We start from the raw sequence: 24,399 nt of genomic DNA, 5'->3' as shown, positions 1-24,399 counted from the left end.
GTTGATGGCACCTTTGATTTAACAAAACATGGTGTCATCTATCTTAATGTTTTATTTTTTTATATTTGCCCTCTGCACTAACTCTTGTATCTCAAGCCTTTATTATAATAATTAAATTTCAGGCATGGTGTTCTGTTTATTATAGTTTCTAATATTGTTGTTTTATTTCTTTAACTGCAATCTCCTTTTTTTCCCAATTAATTCTATTGTGTTTACTATTCCTTTTTTTTTTTTTTTTTTTTGAGTTCTTTCTTTGAAAATCAGTTTTCATTAAGTCCTATAGTGGTAAGGGAATTTATTTCATTTCCTTGGACTGAGCTCTTGCCTATGGAATCAATTTCCCAGAAGAACTTTCCCACTTTATTTTTTCTACTGAAGCTCTGGTCAGTTTGTTCCATATTTATCCATTCCTCCCTCCTGCAGTGTTCTGCCCTGGCCTGCCCTGCAACTTCTGCTTGTCAAAATTCCCATCAACCTTTCAAGGTCTATCTCAAATACATCTTTAATAAAGATGTTATGGGAGTGATGAGACCTTTCCCTCCTTCAAACCCTCATAGCGCCTTTTCCCTCTCTTACAGATCTTACCAGCTTCTCCCTTGAAGTTTAATTATTAAGGTAATTGTGCAATAGGTTTTGGGTTTTTTGTTTGTTTGTAGATATCCTTGTATTCCCCAATCAGAGGAAGGTGACCTGTGCATAATAGATTCTCGATAAATATTGGTTGAGTTGAACCAAATTGATATATTTAAGTTATATGGGAAAACTCTGTTATATGAACAATGAATTTTCTGAAATGATTTTTAAAATCATTGAGAACTTATTATTATATCTCAAGATCATGTTTCTCTACCTTCAGGACATATCAGAATCACCCATGTAAGTTTCATTTGTTTGTTTTAAATAGCAATCCTTGGTTCCAGCCAAATCTATTAAAACAGTAATCATTGAGAATGAGCCCCAGGAAATTGTTTTGAAAAGCTCTACAGAAGATTTTGATGTTCAAAAAAGGTGAAAATACTAGTTTTAGGAACTCAAATGATGATTGTCTTCTGATTGTCTTCTGAACTCAAATGATGATTGTCTTCTGAGTAACAAATAAAATATGTTACTATAAGCCATTCCTTCACAAATTCAATATATGTGTTGATGTAGAAATAATCTAGCAATGACAATATTCTCTTTCCATGAATATATCCTCACAAAAGAGAGAAATGCATATTATAATTATGTTGTGCCCTTCCAGTAACATAGACTGCTATACAAAAATATACAAATCAAGAATATACATACATCCTTTCAACCAAGAGTAAAACACTTTTTTTTGGCAGCTTCATCTTTATTTTGTGTAAATAGTCTGGAAACGTGATTTTCAGCATGACTAGCAAAGCATGTATGGACAAATTTGTAAAAGAGTATTTATATACCACCCCAGGTAAGTCGTTAATCAGATAATGTGCACAGTTCCCTACTATGGACTGAGTAACCCAACGTTAATCATCCTGAAGCATTAGAGTCTTTATTAAGAATTAATGTCTTTAAGTTAGTGTCTGTACAAACTTCAGAGTAGCCTCTGGGGTCTCTTTCCTCCAGAATTTAGAATCTAATGTGGATGAACGAATGTGGATATTACTGAATTTATTTAAAAGACACAGAGTTGATAGAATAAGTACTTTTTGGCTGTAAATAAGCATGTCTTTGCAGATCTGAGACTACTAATGAACTTGCACAAACCATGTAGGAGAAATGCTATAAATCATCTATAAAGCTATAGACACTTGAAATGCCAAGCTTTGGAAAATCAGGATTACCACCTCTAAATTTTAGAAAGAGGATGAGTCTGGACTTAAGTCACCCATAACTTCCGTTATGGCATCACGTACCAGATCACTTGGACAGAAATGTATGGCTCATCTATGAGTGGTCCACAGTTAACCAATGTTCACACAGATAGAGAACGCCTGCTGAGTTAGTTGAGTTAGGATAAGATTTCCCACTCAGTGCTAGCTGCTTTAGCCCCTGAAACATACTTGTATTGGCAGTAGAGTCTCAGGGAGATGTTTTTGTGTGATCTGTTCCTAGGATGTAAGGTTCTACAGGGGAGAAAATTTGTCTGTTTTATCCCTGTAGTATCCCCAGCACCAAGAACAGGGCAGGGCACATAGTAAATAATCAATAAATGTTTGCTGATTGAATATTTATGACTCAATTATAAAATTCTATGCGATGCCTTCAATTTAAAACTACGTTTTAGGGCTTCCCTGGTGGCGCAGTGGTTGACAGTCCGCCTGCCGATGCAGGGGAAACGAGTTCGTGCCCCGGTCCGGGAGGGTCCCGCATGCCGCGGAGCGGCTGGGCCCGTGAGCCATGGCTGCTGAGCCTGCGCGTCCGGAGCCTGAGCTCCGCAATGGGAGGGGCCACGACAGTGAGAGGCCCGCGTACCGCAAAAAAAAAATTAAAAAATAAAAATAAAACTACGTTTTAATCTTAATAACTTAATTCCCACTTATAAAATAAATAGGTTTATTATAAAAATTTGGAAAAAAATGTAAACACAAAGGAGAAAATAAAAATTATCGATGATACCATTGACTAGAGCTAATCATCATATACTTTTTGATATATTTTTTCCAGTTTAGGTGTGAGTGTTTTTATACACATGGTTTGGTACTTTTGTGTGTGCACACATGTGTGTGTGTGTATGTACACATAGAAAATAACTGGAATCAGGTAGGTAAAGTTTTTGACTTGACATATCATGAGCTTTTTCTCGTATGATTAAATTTTTTGAAACCATGATTGTTAGTAACTTTCAACCATGTGGTTTTACCATAATTTTTTGGGCGTGTACCTTATTGGGGATCATTAGGTTTGCATTATTTAGTTATTGTTGTTAAAAATAAATAATACAATCATGAATATCTTTATATTAGTTTTATAACATCATTATTTATTCCCTTAGGATAATTTCTCTCTGAAGTGGTTATAGAAATTGATAGTCAAACTAAAAATTTTTAAGAATGCCCTTTTACTTCGCACTTGATAACAGTGATTATCATTCCTTTAAAATTTTTCAACCTATGGAAAAAATTTTCATTTATTACTTGTTTATGACATGCTTTCATAAGTGGACTTTTTAATTGAATAAATTAATTTTATATGTTATTTAATATTTTTAGTTGTTTTCTAAGTGATGTGTAAAAGCACTTTATATATTACAGATAGGAAGCATTTACCTGGTGCACAAATTTTTCCCTCTTTGCAATTTCACCTTAAAATTTTATAATGCTTTTTTATGTACAGAAGATTTACTTTTTTATATATATAAACACATTAATTTGTGGTTTCTTTTATAGCTTTTATTTCTATGAGGCTCTTAATCAACTAACATCACCTATATTTACTTCATTTTAGTTCTTTTATGGCTTTATATCTTAGAAAAGTTAAATTTTTTAACCTATCTGTAACTTAAAGTACAATGTGAGACAATAATTGAATATTACCTTTTAACAGTTGTCATAATTTAGTCAACAATTGTTTCTCTCTCCAATTATTTTGTATACAAATTTAATCACATACCATTGAATTATGTTCCTGAGCTATTCTGTTTAATTAAAATATCTGCTTCTTCATACTTGTACAGGTACTGAAACTTGATAATACTTTATATGTGGTAGAATAAATCTCTTTATTCTATTTTTAATTACAAGACATTTCTCAAAGTTAAAAATTTCAAGTAAACATTATAATCCTATTAACAAGTACAGAAACGGGAAGATGAGCTTTTTACTGAAATTGGTTAAATAATTTACTTAAAATTTTAAAATAACTTGGGAAGAGTTAATCTGCTTATAATATCAAATTCTCCAACTCGTTATGCACTCACAAATCACAAAATTCTGTTTACACAAATGCATAAGTCCCTTTTTTTTCAAATTTTCTTTTATGTCCCTCATCAAAGTTATAGCATTTTCTTCACATAGAACAAGTGTGTTTCATGTTATATTTATTAACATATATTTTAATATTTTTCTTGAGATTTTTAAAAACAGTTGTTGGACATATGGGTTGTTTTCACTTTCTAGCTGTTATGTATAATGTGTCTATGAATATTCTTGTGCAAGTCTTTGTGTGGACATATGTCTTCATTTCTCTTGGGCAGATACCTAGAAGTGGAATTATTGGATCATATGGTAATTCTATATTTAACCATTTGAGTAATTACCAGACTATTTTCCATGACGGCTGCACCATTTTGCATTCTTACCAGCAGTGTATGAGGGTACCAATTTCTCCATTTTTTGATGTTAGCCATCCTAATGTATGTGAAGTGGTATCATATTGTGGTTTTGAATGAGATTTTTATAATATGTTTAAACTAGTTATTGCTGCTATAAAGTAAAGCTATAGTGACTCTTGTAATAGATATCCCCAAGACCTCTTCCTCCTGTGCCTCTGTCAGACATACTGGCTAATGCCTTCTGCATGATGAATACTCGTGGTCTGTCAGCTGCTCTCCAGCACTTGCACAGGAGAATCAAGGCAGTGCACTGCTTAAGAATACAGGTTGTGTGTCCAAACTGTCTGGGGTCAAATCTCAGCTCTGTCATTTACCTGCTTGTGTGACCTTGGGCAAGTTATGTACATTGGGTCACAGACCTCCTTGAGGTCTTGGCATTAATTGATGTGATTTATGTAAGAAAGAGAAAAGGGAATTTTAATGAGTGTACACACACTAAAAGAGATAGCCTTAACTTTATGCCCCCCAAAAAATGGCAAATTGTCTTAAATATTTAAGTTGAAATGTATATAATTATATTTTAAAATATATAATATTTAAATAAATATATAATTTTTAATTATTCTTTACTTAATAAGTTGTTTTCAATTAACAAATCAAATACTGCTATCAATTTTATCAAATAAAATATTTCCATAAGTATTTTTGCATTTATTTATACAGTCAGTTTTTTCAATTAATTCTTATCAACTTTTAGGATATAATTATCATCTACAAAAAGTGATGTGCTGGTAAATGTTTAATAACTGGCTCTGGAATGTATGTATGTACATACATATATATATATATATGTATATATATATACACAGAGGCTTATAAATTTTACTGAAATAAAGGATTATAGCACCGATTTTTAAAAACTTACAATACTTCTTATTGAAAGTCCTATATAGGTAATTGATTCTCACAGAATGCTTTCATTGATTTTTGCCAAACTCTAGTATTTGTAGCCAACTTATGGTTTCAATTCAGCCATGAATTAAAAAGTAGACTCACAACCCAATTTGCTTTTCCTGATACATTTATTGTCATCAAATTGGGTGTGTGATCTATGGTTAAACTCTTTCTCACCCTTGATCAAGTGCAGGCCAAGAACAATAATCCATAACATTCAGACCTTCATCACTGCCAGGGTTCTGTTAGAGAGGTTGTCAAGAATGTTGTCTGTAATTGGAATACATTCATCCCTGCTTTGATTGCAGAATGAGTTATTAAATCATTCAACAGGACAGAGGCTGCTCAGCTAACAGTTAAGACACTGTTCATATATATCAGCCAATGGTAGTAGAGGCAGTTAACTTTTATTTATTATTTTCCTCTTTTCATCTTTTCCATGTAACTTTAAGATTTCTCATATATGTCTACTATTTTTCCAATGTGATTTTTACAAAAGCTAATCTATCATACTCTACTTGTTTTGTTTATAATCCCTCAACTAGACCATATATATTTTCATTCTTTTTGCAGACTCCCTTGAGCCCTATTCATGGCTGCTCAAATTTGTTTCAAAGATAAAATGTCCTCTTCAATCATTTAGAATTGAACATGAGAAATTCTCTAAATTTTCCTCCTGTTCCTCATAGGAAGTTACTCTGTTTTCCTAGAGAACCTTTTTTTTTCATTGATATGTGCTATTTTTGAAGACAGTTGATGATTTTTCTCATTGTGCTCATCTTTGCATAGTGGACTATGGTTAAAGATGAGTTATAGTTATCCCATAAATGGGATAAGCATCTTCATGAAAAATTTGAATCCAGAATGAAAAAAAAAGATGACATTTACTGTACTTATGTATTAGTTTACAGACATCCCCCAAACCTAGCAAAGTGGGTAAGCCATCACTTGACAACCGCAGAGTACTCTGATTCTAATAGTCCTTCACTGAGTTTGAAAAAACACAAGGTGGGCACAAGCTTTTCTGGTAACCAGCTTTCCATTTAGCATGGCCCAAACTCTAAGAATAAGCAAAGGCAGGAGACGGTCAATCATGTTCTCCCTTCATGCCAATCACCCCAACCACTATGGCCTCCAGTGCTTCGATGGCTTCCAGGTGGCGGAGAGCACCATAGGTCCCATGGTCTTTTCTTACCTCTAGCTCTCATATTTTTGTTGAGTTAGGAGACCTTAGAGGAGTTTTATTAGCATCTTCTCTGATTACTTCTCAGGCAGCTGCTGTTTCTCAGGAAGGGAGTCTGATTTATACTACTTCCTGCTAACTATATTCCCTGATGTTTCTAGTAAGTGGATGGCAGTCCCAATGCTGGTGGAAGTTGATCTCTGTTTTTAGTTCCATTCATCATTTAAATAAAAATCTGAGAGCTGGAGATGCTATGTGCCTATGCTGGTTTTGCTATTCTTCTCTGGAAGTCTTTATTTTTTACGTTAATTTTTATTATATATTTTTAAATTAATTTTTATTTTTATACATATTTTATGCTAACTTTTTATATATATATGGAAGTCTTTCTTTAAAACCTCATTAAAGAAGGAAAAGTGAGAATATTCAACTCAAATTTAAAAAAATATAATTTTAATTAGGTGTCACCTTGAGGCAAATTTGATCTGTTTCATAATAAGCTGAAGAAAGTTTATAGGTAATCTTAATCTTTGATCTTTTAGGAAAACATGAAATATTCTATGTGAATTTTAAAATACTATTTGAATGAAAACATTTCATCTCTGACTTTCGAAGGAGAAGCCAAGCAAAATAGAGGGAAGTGTGGAAGAGAAAATTATATTCAAATTAGATAAACAGATAAAATCAAATGCAAGTCTGAAGTTTCAGCTGACCTTAGGGCTTTCACAAAATGATCTTCCTTCCCTTCCTTCCTTTTTCTTTTCTCTCTCCCTTTCCCTCCTCCTCTCTATCCCCTTCCCTCTCTCTATGTCTGTTTCTATCCCTATCTCTATCATCTCTCTCTTTCTTTTTTCTTCCACAGAGATTCCTAGAGAACCATTGGTTCTGGCAAATTAACTGTGATGCATGTAGTCAACTTCATAAGCCACCATGATTCCCTCATGTAGACCCTACTCCAGAACCTTAGTATATTAGTTTCCAATTAATGATGTAACAAATTACCTAAAACTTAGTGGCTTAAAACACACAAATTAATTATCTTATAGTTCCTGAGGTCAGATGTCCTAAATGGTTATTATGGGGCTAAAATCAAGGACAACATTCCCATTGGAGGCTTTAGGGGAGAATCCATTCCTTGCTTTTTTCATCTTCTATAGGCTGCCCTCATTCCTTAGCTCTTGGCTACAGCACTTTAACCTCAGATTCCATCATCAATCTTCTCAGTTCTTTCTCTTATGAGGAGGCTTGTGATTACATTGGGCCCAACTGGATATTCCAGGATAATCTTTCTGTCTCAAGATATCTTTAACTTAAACACACTGCAAAGTCTCTTTTGTCATATAAAGTAAGATATTTACAAGTTCAAAAGATTAGGACATGGACATCCTTGGGGGATTGTTATTTTGCCCATGACACTTGCTCTCTTATGCATATCTTATGTTGTCTTCTGTGTTTGTATGGGTTTTCTTTTTGCAAACAGTGTTACCATGAGAAAGAAGCTTCTAAACTTCTGCTTCAGTTTTGTGTACATATGCAGTGATTTCTGGAGCAAACTATGACCGTGGAGTATTGATCATCTGCTTACCATAATGTAAAAAATATCAAGAAAATCCAAGCAGTCAAATATTCTTGGCATAAAAAAAAATCAGAGACCTTTCTTATGAATATAGTAAAATTTTTATTTTGGGGCTAAGTAAATGCAAAAATTACCCTTATGCTTGGTGGGCAGGAATCTGGGAATAGAGCTCAAAATCTTGGATGTAGAAGGGGACATTCATTACGTACAGCAGAAGGGATTCTGAAGCTTGTGGATTAATTATTATTTTACATAATAATTTACATAATAATTATTTTACATAATATAATAATGATGTGAATATTAATCTGATCATCTACTCTTCTATTTTATGGTATCAAAAGACTAACTGCAAGTTACTATTGGTTCTTCTGACCAGTCGCTACCAGTCCTTTGTAATACAGATCAGGCGTCCCATATGGGACCTCACATTGACCACGTCTTATTGTTGGCTTCTGTAGAAAATTGATCCTTCGTCTCCTTCTCTACTTTTCATTCAATCTGGTCTTATTTAAATAGGTGAATTGTCACTTTATTTAAGGATAATAACTCTCTTTGAATATGATGATACAATTATGGTCATCTAGTAATTTACATTTTCTGTAAGGTTTTTATGTCCTGAGGTAGCTGTGAATTCAGAAGTCTTGATGTTGAAAATGTCAGTATGGTAGGTCTTAAAGATGGGTGAAAAAAAAAAAAAGAAAGCTGTAATCTCAGTTAATGAAATTTGTCAAAGACTTTAGATTGAATTTAACCACACCAGGTGCAACATAAAGCATAATAGCTTTACATTGGTGGTAAAACAAAATGTTTTCAGAAGAGACTAAAAAGACATATCAGGCTATACTATGAGAATAAAACAACATCATTTTACTAATGATAATAGTATTAGGATCACAAAAAAATTAAGACATGTCTGACTGGTCAGATCCAACAATTTGAGATGTTTCCTTATGCAACAGGCGAAGTTTAACTATAAGAAATTACCCTGTGCAGAAGGTTCTGACTCCAGGCTAGATGGAGTAAACACACTTTATTCTGTGACATTCTCCCACTGAACAGAACCATAAACTCTGGACAGAATGCATAAAGCACTCTCTGAGGACTCTTAATAGCAGGCATATTAAGAAAACAACCCACACCTTGATGTACTATGACAAGGGCAGGGAGTTTCTCATTTTCTTCCTTTAGGATCATTCTGCCTGGACTCAAAAATAGCCAAAACCCAGAAGTAGACATAGAGCAGGTGGAGATGAAAAAAGCTCCGATAGAATTCCTTGGCTACAGACCCAAGCGCAGGCCACAAGACTCCTAAGGGTCATAAAGAATGGGGGAAGTTCCTCCTTTCTTTCTTTTCTTTGCTACCCCAGCTCTCAGACAATACCATGATGGCATGTTAGAGGCAAAGATGATGGCAGCAGTGGCTCTACGGGAACCGCCCTAAGGGAAGAGAAGTCCCTCTGACCAGAGGAGATGTGGTCATAAGAGGGTGGGGCAATCCCTATTGCTGTTTTTCCTCTGTTCTTGTGATTCTTGATCATAATGTAGATGCAGTCATGGGAATTGTGAAACTGAAAAGAGAAAATAAAGCTCTAGTTTACCGGCTAAAGTACTGGGAAAGTGGGAGGGAGACCTGGAATCAAGAAAGTTTCAGAGAGATTGCAGAAGGGAAGGAGATGAAGAAGTCAATGCAATACTGTTATTTATAAACTCTTAGATTTATCTGAGAGTTGTTCATGCGTGTATCTAACCTTAAATACCATACTGTAAGCTTTGAGAACTTCTTTAAAGCAAGGGTCCCCAATCCCCAGAGGCCGAGGACCGGTACTGGTCCTGTTAGGAACCGGGCCACACAGCAGGAGGTGAGTGGCGGGCCAGCAAGTGAAGCTTCATCTGCTGCTCCCATCACTTGCATTGCAGCCTGAACCATCCCTGCCGCCCCCACCCCCGCCCCATCCGTGGAAAAACTCTTCCATGAAACCAGTCCCTGGTGCCAAAAGAGTTGTGGACCGCTGCTTTAAAGGATAGGCAACCAGCCAGGTGTCAGACTGGCCACCAGGTTGTCCATGTAGAACAGCCCAAGTAGCACTGAAAAGGTGTAGGAAAATAAATGGGTATTGAAACTACAGCTGAAAGAAGGTGGATCAGAAATTGCAGACTAAATCTAACTAGGTAAACTGCCTGCTAAAACAAACAATCAAAAAATCAACAGTCTCCTCGAGATTTAAACAAGACCCACGACCTCATGATGCATTATTCAAAATGTCCAGGATACAATCCAAAATTGCTCAGCAAATGAAAAACCAGGTTAATCTCAATTTATCATGAAAAAGACAATCAAAAGCAGCTATCATGATTATGTTCCAAGAAGTAAGGTTGAACACTCCTGAAACAAATGGTAAGATACAAAGCCTCAGCATAGATATAGAAAATATAAAAAAGAACCAAATGGAAATTTGACAATGAAAAAGTATGAAAACTGACATAAATAATTCAATAGATGGGGTCAATAACAGAACAAGAATGATAGAAGAGAGAGTTAATGAACTAAAGAAAGAAATTAGACCATCTGAACAGCAGAGAGCTAACAGAAATTGAACAGAGAGTCAGAGACTTCTGGAAAAAGCAAAAGACCTAACATTTATGTCATCAGAATCCCAGAAGGAGAAGAGAAAGCATAGCACAGAAAACGTGTTTGAGGGAAAAATGGCTGAAAATTTCCTAAATTTAGCAAAAGATATAAACTTACAGACGTATCAAGTACAAGTTTCAAGTAAACTCAAAGAAATCCACACCCAGACACATTATAACCTGACGGCTGCAAATTAAATAAATAGAAAAAAAATCGAAAGCAGCTAGAGAAAACATGCACTACCTATAAGGAAACAATGGTTAGAATGACTGCATATTTCTCATCAGAAACCATGGAGAGAAAAGAGAGTGCAACAACATTATAAAAGAGCTGAAAGAACAGAACTATAAATTGAGAATTGCATATGTAGCAAAAAAAAAATCTATAGGAATAAAAAGAAATAAAGACATTTCAGATAAAAGAAAACTAAATGAATCTGTTGTTAGTAGATCTGTTATATAAAAGAAATATTAAAGTAAGTTTTTCAGGTATAAGAGAAATTATATCAGAGAGAAACTTGGAACATTAGCAATGAAGGAAGGGTAAAAGAAACCATAAACATACAAATAAATATGAGATGATTCTTTTCCTCTTATGTTGTATGAAACATGTATGCAGTTGAGAGAAAATGTCATAGCATTGTCTATAATAACAGTTTTCAAGTGTGTAGGTGGAATATATGACAACTACAACAAAGGATGGGGGAGAATAAAGACACTTATGTGATGGGAAGTTTTCAACATTCCACTTGAAGCAGTAAAATATCAGTCCTAAGTAGACTGTGAAAAGTTTAGTTTCTATGTGTATTATAATCCATGAAGCAACCACTAAAATAAGTATACAAGGAAATATAGTCAAAATTCCACAGAAAAATGAAAATAAAATGCTCCAAAAATTCAAATAATTCAGAAGAAAGCATCAAAGGAGAAAAAGAGGAATGAAAAATAGAGGAAACGAACAGGAGACAAAAATCAAAATGACAGGTCTAAATCCAAATATAAAATAATTTCATGAAATATAAGTTAAAAGATGGAGATTATTGTTATGGATGAAAAGAAGGTCTGACCATACACTATCTAAAAGGAGCCCACTTTAGAATAATGGTATGAGTAGAATAAAGGTAAAAGGGTTGAAAAGATACTGCATGCAATCAGTAACAGGAAGAAAATTTATGTGCTATATAAATATCACATAAAGTAGATTTAGAGCAAGGAAAATTACCAGGGATGGAGAGAGATATTGCATAATGATAAAACCCCAAGTGAACCCCTAAATACTTAGATACCTAACAAAAAGCTTCAAAAAAGTGGGAAAAGTGATAGAAATAAAAGGAGAAATTATAGTTGGAGACTACGGCACTTCTCTCTCAGTAGTCAAAGAACAGGTCAAAATAAATTCAGTGAGGTGGAACAAAGTAGCACCTCAGGAAAATGGATCTAATTGATATTTATAGAATGTTTTATTCGATAGCAGCAAAATTCACATTCAAGTGTACATGGACATTCACCAAAATAGACCATATTCTGGGTCATAAAACAAACTTAACCATCAAAAAATATAAAATCATATGAAGAATGTTTTCTGACCCCGGTGAAATTAAACTAGAAATCAATAACAAAAAGATAATAGTAAAATCTCCAAACTCTTGAAAATTAAACAACACACATCTAGATAATCAATAGGTCAAAGAAGAAGTCTCAAGGGGATTTAGGAAAATAGTTTGAATGGAATAAAAAATATATATATATGTATAACACATAAAAATTTGTGGGCTGCAGTTAAAGCAATACTTGGAGATTTATAAGAATGAATGATCATGCCGGTGCGGAGATGTCTAGGACCCAGCTAGTGACTGAGGGTTTTCTCCGCTAGATGGAGAAGGTCTGGAGCAGAGGCATGAAGGATCTCAAGTTGTGTGTTCAGGCTCTGTCAGGTTTCAAGGAATGAGGACAAGCTTAGGGGACCTCATTTATTGAGAGTTTATTGAAAAACTACACAAGGAATACAGAGGAGAGCAAAAATCAGTTTAAAAAATTGTTGGTAAATATATAGCCATGTCTCACTTGGGACTATCTGTGTTCATCATCTTTCAGGGTGTAAAAGCATGGGCTTTTCGGCATATTTTGGTTCAGATCTAGTATCTGCCACTTACTAGTTAGTTGATCAGAGGTGATGGACTACACTTCAGTCCTTGGCACACAGCAAGTCCTCCATAAATGGTAGGTAATGGTAGGTGCTGAAGGTGGTGGTGATGGCAATAGTAGGTAGTACCTTTAGAGACCCAGCACCCCGGTAGTCTGTGTGCTGTTGACTCAGCTCCTACATGTATGCGTCTTGATGCTTCTTTCTTCTCCTCCCTTATTTTATTGTCCTTTCTTCAGATCTTGCTTCAGGATCCTTCAGGATCCTGGATTAAGACTTGCCTGTTTGGGGGATGAGCCAGGGTTCCATGGTTGAGCAACACCAGCATCATAGAGAGACAGTGCTCCATGCTGAGGATTCTGTAATCCATTTGGTTCTTACCAGGACACCATGATGTAAATAGTTTTCTCTCAGTCTTACTAGTTATGAACAGAGTGTCTAACCAACTGTCAATCTCTCACTGTCCTTTCTGTACTAGACTGTTCCCGAGAGAATCCAAATGGATGGCATTCCCCTTATTGCAATTTATGAAGTAGATTCTGGTCCCTCTGAGTTTTAGGAGGTCGCTTTCTCTAGCAGAGCTAACATATAGCAGAACTGACTGGAGTTTTCCCCTTCAGTTTCCCTCCACGATGAGCACTTGGTGGAAATTCTAAAAGGCAGTGAAATGATTAAAAGTCAGTAGAAGTTATCCGCCAATGAGAACATTCCTTTTCATTAAGAGTAGACTGATTTCATCCTCTAATTTGGATTGTCAGGAAGTTCCCAGAGGATCCTTCAGAGGATTGTTTAAACCTAACAGGCTCTGTTGGCCTCATTCCCTCAAGTCCTCGATGTTTTGGCAATCCATGCATTAGAAACCTTTATACATCTGCTTCTTTGGATGGATTTTGCAGAGACATCCAGGACTATCTCAGGGAAGGGACAAGAGCAGCTCTGAGTGCAAGGGGCACCACCTTAGCAGACAGCACCTTCTGGGGAAGAACCTTCCTTAGCCTCCCGCTGTAATCCATGCTGTGTCTGATCTCAGGACTTTCCCTTTAGAAAGGATCTCCTTACACTGTCCTGCATCCCCTGTGTTGCTACTTAAGCCCACTTCCTCTGGGAGAGGGAAAACAGCTGGTCACCCTTCTCTGTGTCATTATCCCTCAGGAAAGCGAGCACTTGTTGCTGGCATGTTTAATATATGTTGAGGTCACTGAAGCTGCCAAGATACTTGTTGAAGGGTGTGTGTGTGTCTTTGCCTTCCATTATTCCAAGATGACACTGCTGAAGAGTTGTTCTCCATGTGTCAGGAGGGCCGAAACAACTGACTTGTGATCTTAGAAAATGTGTATTTTATCCTTAGCCGGTCTGTAGAATCTGTTGCTGTTTAGATCTCTGCCTCTTGACTTTGCACAATCACCTAGTGCCTTTGCTCAAAGGCTCTCCTCCTGTTTTCTGCCCTGTCCTCTTCCCAATACCTCTCAGATCACTGAATCCTGGCACCTCTGTCTTCCTTGCTTTCCAAGTATGGCTGAGTCATGCCACATTATCTGAAAGAGCTTCCCTGGTCCCCATCACATTTCCTTACCCTGCCTGGCTTGACTTCTTTCTGCACAAGCTGCTTTCAAATCCTGGGGCCAGGCAGTTTCCAATCTGTTCAAATTCATGGGCTGTTCTTTTTTTGTTTTTATTTTTTTAGATTTATTTTTCATTGAAGTATAGTTGATTTACAATGGTGTGTTTTTCTCTACTGTACGGCAAAGTGACTCACTTATACACATATATGCATTCCTTTTTATATTCTTTTCCATTATGGTTTATCACAGAATATTGAATGTAGTTCCCTGTGCTATACAGTAGACCCTTGTTGTTTATCCATTCTGTATGTAATAGTTTGCAGCTACTAACCCCAAACTCCCAATCTACCCCTCCCCCACCGTCCTTCCCCCTTGGTAACCACAATTCTGTTCTTTATGTCTGTGAGTCTGTTTCTTTTTCGCAGATAGGTTCATTTGTGCCTTACTTTAGATTCCACGTATAAGTGATAGATATCATATGGTATTTTGTCTTTCTCGTTCTGACTTACTTCACTGAGTATGATAATCTCTAGTTCCATCCATGTTGCTGCAAATGGCAAGATTTCATTCTTTTTTATGGCTGAGTAGTATTCCGTTGTATATATGTACCACATCTTCTTTATCCATTCATCTGTTGATAGACATTTAGGTTGTTTCCATGTCCTGGCTATTGTGAATAATGCTGCTATGAACATAGGGGTGCATGTTCTTGAATTATGGTGACTGTCCCCACACATAATTTTAGCCACCAATCTTACCTTAAACTTTGAAATCTAGCCACTAACCTTACCTTAGACATTTTGTTCTTTTCCAACAGTGGCCCTCAAAGTTGAGCATGCATTTGGATTACTTGTGGAACTCTGGGAAAATAGAAATGAATAAGCACCATCTCAGACCAGACGAATCAAAATGATCAGAAAAGAGCTCCCCAGGGTGGTCTGTTAAGAAAAATTTCCCTCTGTGGTTCTGAAGTGGCCAATGGTTAAGTGGTTTTTAACTGTCTCTGGATAGTGGTGGTCCTCAAGCTTAAATGTGCTTCAGAATCACCTGCACAGCTTGAGCAAATACGGATTGCTGGGCCCCAAGACCAGAGATTTGCTTTAGTGGGTCTAGGATAGAACCAGAGTATCTGTTTTTCTAACAAGTTTCCAGCTGACATACATGCTCCAGGATCACACTTTGAGAATCAGTCCTTTAAAGAATCTTTTTTTTTTTTTCTGATTGGCTTATGGAGTTAGTAATCTGTACAAGGAAAAAGAGAATATAGGAATCAGAGAAATATTTCCTTCCAAGTGAAGATATCTGATCAATGGGATGACTAATCAAGGAACCAAAGATGATAACTGTGACATAGGTTTAATATATACACTATTATATATAAAATAGATAATCAACAAGGACCTACTGTATAGCACAGGGAACTCTACTCAATGTTTTATAATAACCTATATGAGAAAAGAATCTGAAAAATAATGGATATATATATTTGTATAACTGAATCACTTTGCTGTATGCCTGAAACTAACACAACATTGTGAAACAACTGTACTCCAATATAAAATAAAAGTTAAATTAAAAAAATAAAAATAAAAAGGTAAAAGGCCTCAACTGGAAGGCACACAGACAGACTTTATGTTTGTGTGAAAAAAATTTAGTGGACATCTGTTGATTTTTTTGCCTGCCTGGCATCACATCTTCTGTCTTGTGTTAAAACAAACAAACAAACAAAAAACCCGCAAAAAGAACTCTCTTATCAAGAACCTGCTCCATGTGTTGGAGTGGAAATAACCCCCCCTCCTTCACCTCCACTGTGGGGTGAACACATGACCTCGACCTAGCTCCCCATCATTCTGCATTCCCCTGTCCACAGTGTTTGGATTACAGATGGATATATCACTCAAGCTGGCCAATGAGCGCTCTCTCTGGATTGTGCTGGCATTCCCAGAAAAGAAGCATTCTTTCCTTCTGAACTCACAGATTTGCCACCTTATAGAAAGAACCTTTTCAGAGGGTGGAGGAACAGAGAAAAGCAGAGCTGAAAGGTGGAAGGAGAGAGAGAGAGAAATTGACCAAGAAAGAGCAGGAGACCAAGTCCCCCACCTGAACACCTACACAGCCCTGAACCAAGCTGCTCTGTAATGCTTCTCAGCTACACAGCCAGTGCATTTTGGGTTTTTTGGTGTGGTGTTTTTTTTTGCGTTCGCAGGCCTCTCACTGTTGTGGCCTCTCCCATTGCGGAGCACAGGCTCCGGACGCGCAGGCTCAGCGGCCATGGCTCACGGGCCTAGCCGCTCTGCGGCATGTGGGATCTCCGGACAGGGGCACGAACCCGCGTCCCCTGCATCAGCAGGTGGACTCTCAACCACTGTGCCACCAGGGAAGCCCTGTCCCTCCTTTTTCTCACCCTCACCTTCTCTCTCCCTGTTCTCCTCCTGCTCCTTCCCATTTCAGGTCATGTGTAAAAGCAACTGCAGTTTTCTGGTCATGTCATTTCTCTCCTTTATAAAACTTTGTCCCAATAGCCCCTCTTCTTGGAAGATCTTCTCCACATCATGCAACTCTGCCAATTTCAACACTTCCATGGCCACTTCATCAGCTAAACCCCACAACACTTCCTCTGACACCTGTCCTCTCACCACCATAGCTTGCTAAGATGGCTGATGTCTTTCCCAGTAGAACTGCACATCTCCTTTTATGGCCTTTAACACACTGTAGCGTGATTGCTTGTTTTCCTGTCATTTTTCCCAATAATATCTCCTTGAGGGTGTAGTTATGTCTTCTTTTCCACTGGATCTCCAAGACAAAGCACAGGGCCTGGCAGAAGGAAGATCAATGTATTGAATGAATAAACAAGCTATTCTGCTTTAAATCTATGAAATATTGGCCTATAGATAATAATACTATTTTTGCTCAGGAGGTCACATTCTTTTTTTTTTTTTTTGCGGTACGTGAGCCTCTCATCGTTGCAGCCCCTCCCGCTATGGAGCACAGGCTCCGGATGTGCAGGCCCAGCGGCCATGGCTCACGGGCCCAGCCACTCCATGGCATGTGGGATCTTCCCGGACCGGGGCACGAACCCGTGTCCCCTGCATCGGCAGATGGACTCTCAACCACTGCATCACCAGGGAAGCCCAGAGGTCACATTCTTAAAGATAACTATTGGCCATATAGTGAAATGACTATACCTTTAAAAGGCATTTTAGTTTTATAGTTGAAATTCTGCATAATAAGTCTTAAGGCTGTTGAAAAAAGCTCTCCAATATCATGTCCAATATGTGAAAAGTATAATTTTTTTTCAGAAGGGTAATTGGAAGGAAGAAAATATTACTCAAAATTATACCAATGTCCTTTCATACATGGAACTGATCAAGGAATTGTAACTTTTGGTCTATTCAAGTCTCAAAAAATTTGATAACTGATATTTAGATATTTCAAATAAAGGAATGGAGCTGTCTTTATGCAACCAAGGCGTAGACCGAAGGCTAATGGATGGAAGCTATAAATAAATGAAGCTTATCCCTGGAAGGAATGGGATGAGGCGAGTTCCCATCACTACAGTTATGGAAGTGTAGGTTAGGTTTAAAGCATCAGATTTGGGGAGAACTCATCAGATGATATTTGAGGTTCTTTTTGACCCAGTAGTAAGATTTTGATTTGGATGACTTATATGTTTAGATGCCTGAAAAATATCTTAGAAGTTAATGCAGAATCTCAGTGTTGAAACCTCGAAGAAAGTAGTCTATGAGGCTTTGAGTATGTATGTTTGGTTGAATAGCTAGAAGTTTTATTATTTTAAGAGAAAGTAGATTATTTGTTGAGATTAAGTTGCTTTCTACTTAGGATATTTTAAATGATGATTTTTGAACAAAAAACCTCTAGTATAGCAAATAAAGATGAAAGTAGCATTGCATGAACATCAGCCAGTTTTGCCTACAGCTCTTGACCTAGTGGTCAGTTGGTGGTGTGTACAGTAGGGTCTTTGTCCAGCCATATCAAACAACCATAAAGTTGCAGAGTTCATCTTTCTTCCTATTTGGCCCCTTTATCTTTCCCAAGTCTCGTGCCCATTTCATCTTCCAGTGCTTTCACACTTTCACTATGATCCCTGAAATGGCCCCCTAGATGCCTGGTCTGGAACAGCTCCTCTGGTTAGTGTACCACAAACCAATGGGAATAGGCCACACCACCACAGCTTGTCCAATAGACTGGTCTGTAGCCATGTATTTTAGACAACACATGTGCACGGAGTCACCTTCGGGTATAGGCAATTGTCAAAAACCAAACTCTGCAGACTGAGTAAAACAAAGCAGAAAGATGAGTTGGTTGCATGGGTTTCAACCTGTAAGCTGGGAAGCTCAAAACTATGGGAGCAATGAGTTCCAAGTTGCTCACAGACTAAAGGGTTTTTATGGGGTAAATATGTAAGTTATTTGGCTTTTTCAGCTGATTGATTGCCTAGTGGTCTTCTTCATTACTTAGATCAGGGTAGTTGAATCAGGGAAACAAAGGAGTCCAAAAATGGTGTGAACAGACTTGGCATTTGGGAGTTGGCTGGTGTCCTTTGGTTGAGTTTCATTTTTCTTTAATGCACCTGTGCTAGCCAATTGGCTTTTGTTCTCAACATAAATGACTCCATTTTACTTTGGGTTCTTTAGCAGGTACTTCTGAACAGGCCTCTCCCACATTCACCATTCCAGGAGAATAATGCCTGACAGTCACATTTTTTTTTATTATAATTTACAACAGTAGGGCTCTGGGAAATACAGTAATGACAAGACCTTTCCAATTCCTGCTGAGCCCTCCATTCCTGATTTTTTACTCTATGATATGCTAGCTTTTAGCTTATCCCATGACTCCTTGGTTAGATAAAAGCAAATAAACAAACAAAATAAAGAAATCAACAGGAAAGACTGGAAAAAATTTACCAAAGATGCATCAGTAAATAAATGACTTCTATATCAGGCTAAAATCCTCTCTTATAACCTCAGTATGCCATCTCTTGTTCAATTACTCCTCTTTTAATAAAACTACCTGCTATATTACCATTTCCTCAGAGCCCTGCTAAATGAATTGTCATCTAATTTCTGAGAAATCATTTCATTAGAGTACTAATGCTCGCCATTATTTAACATGTTATCCTCTGCCAGATAATATTTACATTTTAAGAGACCTTCAGTGCCTTAATCAGAATACTGAGCAATATGTTAATTTTAGGCACTATGTCAAAGCTTTGGGAGACCTATATCTGCCCATTAAATCTTAGAGGAAGCCACCCTCATTTGGCCCTGTTCCAATTTATGGTTCCAGTCGTTAGGGTGTTTTTTTTTTTAACCAATGTTGGGCAAAAAAAATGTCCCAGAGGATGAAATTCTAGATACAGCTGGTGGAGGGTGGTTCGTGAGGGACCCGTTTTGGATCCAGTGACCACAGTTCAGCTTCCAGAGTTGATACTTCATGGTTGTATAACCTTGGACATATTATTGGCCCTCTCTTTGTCTTTGTTTCTTTCTCTAAAGTGGTGCTTGCCATAACAAGAAACACCATTAGAATTTGCCATAAATTATTTTTTACAGGTTGAAAAAGTCCCATTGAGACACACTATAAATCTGAAATATTTATTTACTAAGAAATGCCTGCGTTTTTCAGCTACTTGCTACAGTGAGCTTTAGAAAAGCCATCCTTTTGTGGATGACAAGAGAAGTGGCTTACACGTGGCTAATGACAAATACCAGTGAGGGCTGAGCTATTTGAGAGTTGGCCTAGCTTTATTACTTGGCAAGCTCTCCTTTTTCCCTAACTGGTTAATTCATCTTTTGTTTACAGAATCCTGAGCCTCTGCTTATACCTTAAAGGCAACAGAATTTTACTTAGTTCCTAAGGCAGTTATGCCTAGAGGAAGATCTTAAGAAGATACCCTGAAAGTGGCATTTGACCTTTAAAGGATGGATAAGTCATTCTCAATGTCTCCAGAGTTAAACTCCATGGCTATTATTTTAAAGAGGGCAGTACAGTCTGCTTTACCACAATCTAGAAAATAGCAAGTTATTTTCTCTCCAGGGGTGACCATTTTTTCCTAAACAAATAGAGATAATTGCCTATTTAATTTATGACTCGAGGCAAGTCACTTATTGCCTGAAAATACTCATTGGAAGAGCCTGGCATTTTTAAATTAAACCACCCTGTAATTTAGGTTACAATCTGTCATTTCTTCTTAATCCAATCGTCATCCATTTTTATATAAACAATTTTGATTGAAGATGTATATTTTTATAAAATAGCTCCTTTCCCAACTTCCTGCTAAATTACCTATTGTAGACCCAGAAAAACATAAACACTCAGAACAACAGAGAAAACTGCAAGTTACCAACAGTCCATTGCCAGAATCTGGGGGAAATTTCTACTAATGACAAAGATGAGATAAATAGTTTGGAGCACTATTAGGCCACCAGCCAAGTGGTGAGTGTCCGAGATTGAATTCCATGCAGCTGGAACTAAGAAAAGAAGAAGGTCCTACCTAAAGCAACATAAGACATCAATAAATGGAGAAACATTCCAAGTCAGAGGCTTTTCAGGAAAATTAAGGTTTCTACCGTAGCAACAACTGGTTTTAAATATCAAATATATTTACAGGATTTCTTACACAGAATAGAAAAAGCATTAATAATAAAAGAAAAAAATGATAAATTCAACTTTATAAAAACTAAAACTTTTGCTCCTCAAAGACACCATTAAAATATAAAAAGGCAAGCTATAGACTGGAGAAAGTATTCACATATTGTAACTATATATATGAATATATTTATATACAAATATATATAAGTGGGCAAAAATTTAAACAGTCACTTGTCAACATAAGATATACAAATTGCTATCATAGACATGAATAATTGCTCAATAGCCATTGGGGAAATGCAAATTAAAAACACAGTGAAATACAATTCCATGTCCTCTGGAATGGCTAATATTAAAAAGAATGACAACACTAAATGATGGTGAAGATGTGGAGCAACTGGAAACCTCATATATTACTTTGAAAAACATATATTGCTTTTTTAAAAAATTGTAAACATATATCTACGCTATGCTCTATCAATTTCACTTCTAGGTATTTATCCAGGAGAATGACAACATAGGTTTTCAAAAAGACTCATACAGTCAACAAAGAATTTGTCATATATTCACTCATACACTGGAATACTTGCAATGCAGAGGGAAACAACACCTTTATTCCCTAAAAGACTGCATGAATCTCACAGATGTCATGTTGAGAGAAAGAAGCAAGACGCAAGAATATATACAATGTGGAGTATGTACTATCCTAATTTCTATCATCATCATTGTATTTTAGAAAAGGCCATAAGGGAAATTTTTGAGATGATAGATGATCTATATCTTAATTGGAATGTAGATTACACAAGTGCATCCATTTGCCAAAACTCCTCAAACTGTATTCTTAAGATATTTGCATTGTAGTATGTCAACTTTTTAAAAGTAAAACATTAAGTAAAGTTATTACGTTCAAGGAATTAAAAGATAAGATGGCGAATTTTGGAAGAGTACTTCCAACTTGTTTTAATTTGTTTCCCATAAAAGCACATTTTGAGACAATATTTCAAAAGTTTACAAGGTAAGTTCGGGGAACATGAGAAGAGGGTGGGGAAGTAAAACAGGGAAAGAAAGTCAGCTAGTTATGGGTGTGTTTTAAAACAGATTCCACATTGGACAACTAGAGTTTCATTTCCTGGGGAAACGTAGGAACCAGTGCAAAACACAGGCCCCAGTGTTATTCTCCTCGGGGAAGAGGACACTGGAGTGTTTATATAACTATTCTCAATAGCCTTTGGTTGAGGCTGTTCACACAGGTTGTTAATTTCTGGACACCCCCAGCCTGCCATGTGAGTAAGAAGAGAAAAATTCTATGATTCCATAAAATGTCTGCAGGCACAGTAATACAGATACCAGCAGTTTGAATTTATTTGTCCTACACTGAATGATAGTGTCCAAGGGATATATGGGGACATGGATAGCATCTGCTAAAAACCTTTAAAAATAATCAAATGGGGAAATTTGGCTTCAGGTTGACATACGGGTAATATTAGACTGCACACTGCCAAGGAAAACTGTGAAAGATCAACTAAAAACAATCAAACAAACAAAAACCAAAAAATAAAAGGAAAGGAAAGGAAAAAAATAAGGAAGAAAGGAAGAAAACAACTGTCTTAAGGCACTGGAGAGCAACCAAGGTAGTCAGAACTTGAGGGGCTACATTTCTTGGGAAAAGAGAAGAACATTGAAGTAAGCGCCACATCTGAAGTTACTTTGTCCCTTTGGGACAATTGCCAATTCATAGTATGAGGCACAGAAGCCGAACAGCAAACAGTAGTTTAGAGTAGTGTTGTCCAATAGTAAGCCACATAATCTTAAATGATCTAGTAACCACATTCAAACAGGTAAAAGGAAACAGGCAACACTAAATTTAATAACATATTTTATTTAATCTAATAGAAACAAAATATCATTTCAACATGCATTTGATGCAAAGAAACTGAATGAGATGTTTTACATTTTTTGTGTACTACAACTTCAAAATCTGGTGTGTATTTTACACTTACAGTGCATGCCAGTTCAGATTAGCCATATTTAAGTACTCAGTAGCCACATATGACTAATGACAACCATATTAAACAGCAGAGGTCTAGAGTTGGCAGCAGTCTCACTGGGCTGTGATGTCTACAAGGTCATCCAGGACTTGAGGTGCCAGGATCCTGGAGAAAAAGAAACTGTAGACAAGTGAGCCAGAAAGTCTGCGTGCAACTTTTCCTCTAGATATCTGCTAAATCCAGTAATGTTTCAATAGACTTTCAGAGAGACTCTGAAAACTGAGAATTTAGCTGCTAATATGGTTAGAAGTTTCAGCATTCCAAAGGAGCTGAAAAGACAAAAATTGGAGTTCGGAACCTCTCAAGTTGGGAGGGGACTGGGTCAACAATACAAGGAGTAGTTTGAAACCATTTAAAGGGTTATGGCAGAGAATACGAAATAGCAGAAATGGAACAGTATCAATTGAATTCAGCTGAGATCCTCATACTATATCTCTGAGAGTAAACATTAAATTCTCTCTAGAAGAAGACATCATTATTGAGAGTTTCTATGTCTTTAAAAATATCTGACATTTAGCCAAAAATTGCCACACATTTCAGGAAACAGAATGGCATGGCCAAATCCAAGGGGAAAAAGCAGATAATTGAAACATACTTATGTACAGTTGAACCTTGAACAATGTTAGGGGTGCTGATCCCCTGTGTAGTCAAAAATCTGCATATAACTTCATAGTTGGCACTCAGTATCCTCCATTCTGCATCCACGGATTTAGCCAACCATGGATGTATCGTACCATAGTAGCATTTATTGGGAAAAAAATTTGCATATAATTGGACGCACACAGTTCAAACTCATATTGTTCAAGGGTCAACTGTAATTCATACACAGCTAAATTTTAAAAACTGGACTTACCAAGAGTTAGCAAAGATATGGAGTAATGAGAATACTCAGATACCACTTGTGGGAATGTAAGTTGGTACGACCACTTTGGAACATCTGAATTTATAAATATAAGATTATACATATAATTCGTTCCTGGATATATACTCAACAAAAATGTGAAAGTGCACCAAAAAAACATAAAAAGGAATATTTATAGTAGTATTATTTATAATAATTAAAGACTTAGAACTACTCAGATGTCCATAAAAAGAAAAATGAATTAATACATTGTGATATATTTATATAAAGGAATACTACTCAGCAATGGGAATAAGTGAGCTATTGCTGCACACACACAAGAGTGATAAATGAATCTCAAATACATAATATTGAGGACATACACCAAAAAAGAAAGATTATACTCCACTTTATAAAATTTAGAGACAGCCACAATGAACTATATGACAAAAGTTAACAGCTTCAGAATTGAAAGAAATTTCACCATGTGCCTCCTGATATTATGCACTTCTATGGTAATCTTGTAATGGATTATATAAAATATATATATTACATTATATATATATACATATTATATATATATATATATATATATTGACAGATTTATTATTA

This window comes from Hyperoodon ampullatus (genome assembly GCF_949752795.1).
Source record: "Hyperoodon ampullatus genome assembly, chromosome: 9".
NCBI lineage: Eukaryota > Metazoa > Chordata > Mammalia > Artiodactyla > Ziphiidae > Hyperoodon > Hyperoodon ampullatus.
The sequence above is the reverse complement of the archived record's forward strand: the minus strand, read 5'-3'. Positions refer to the sequence as shown.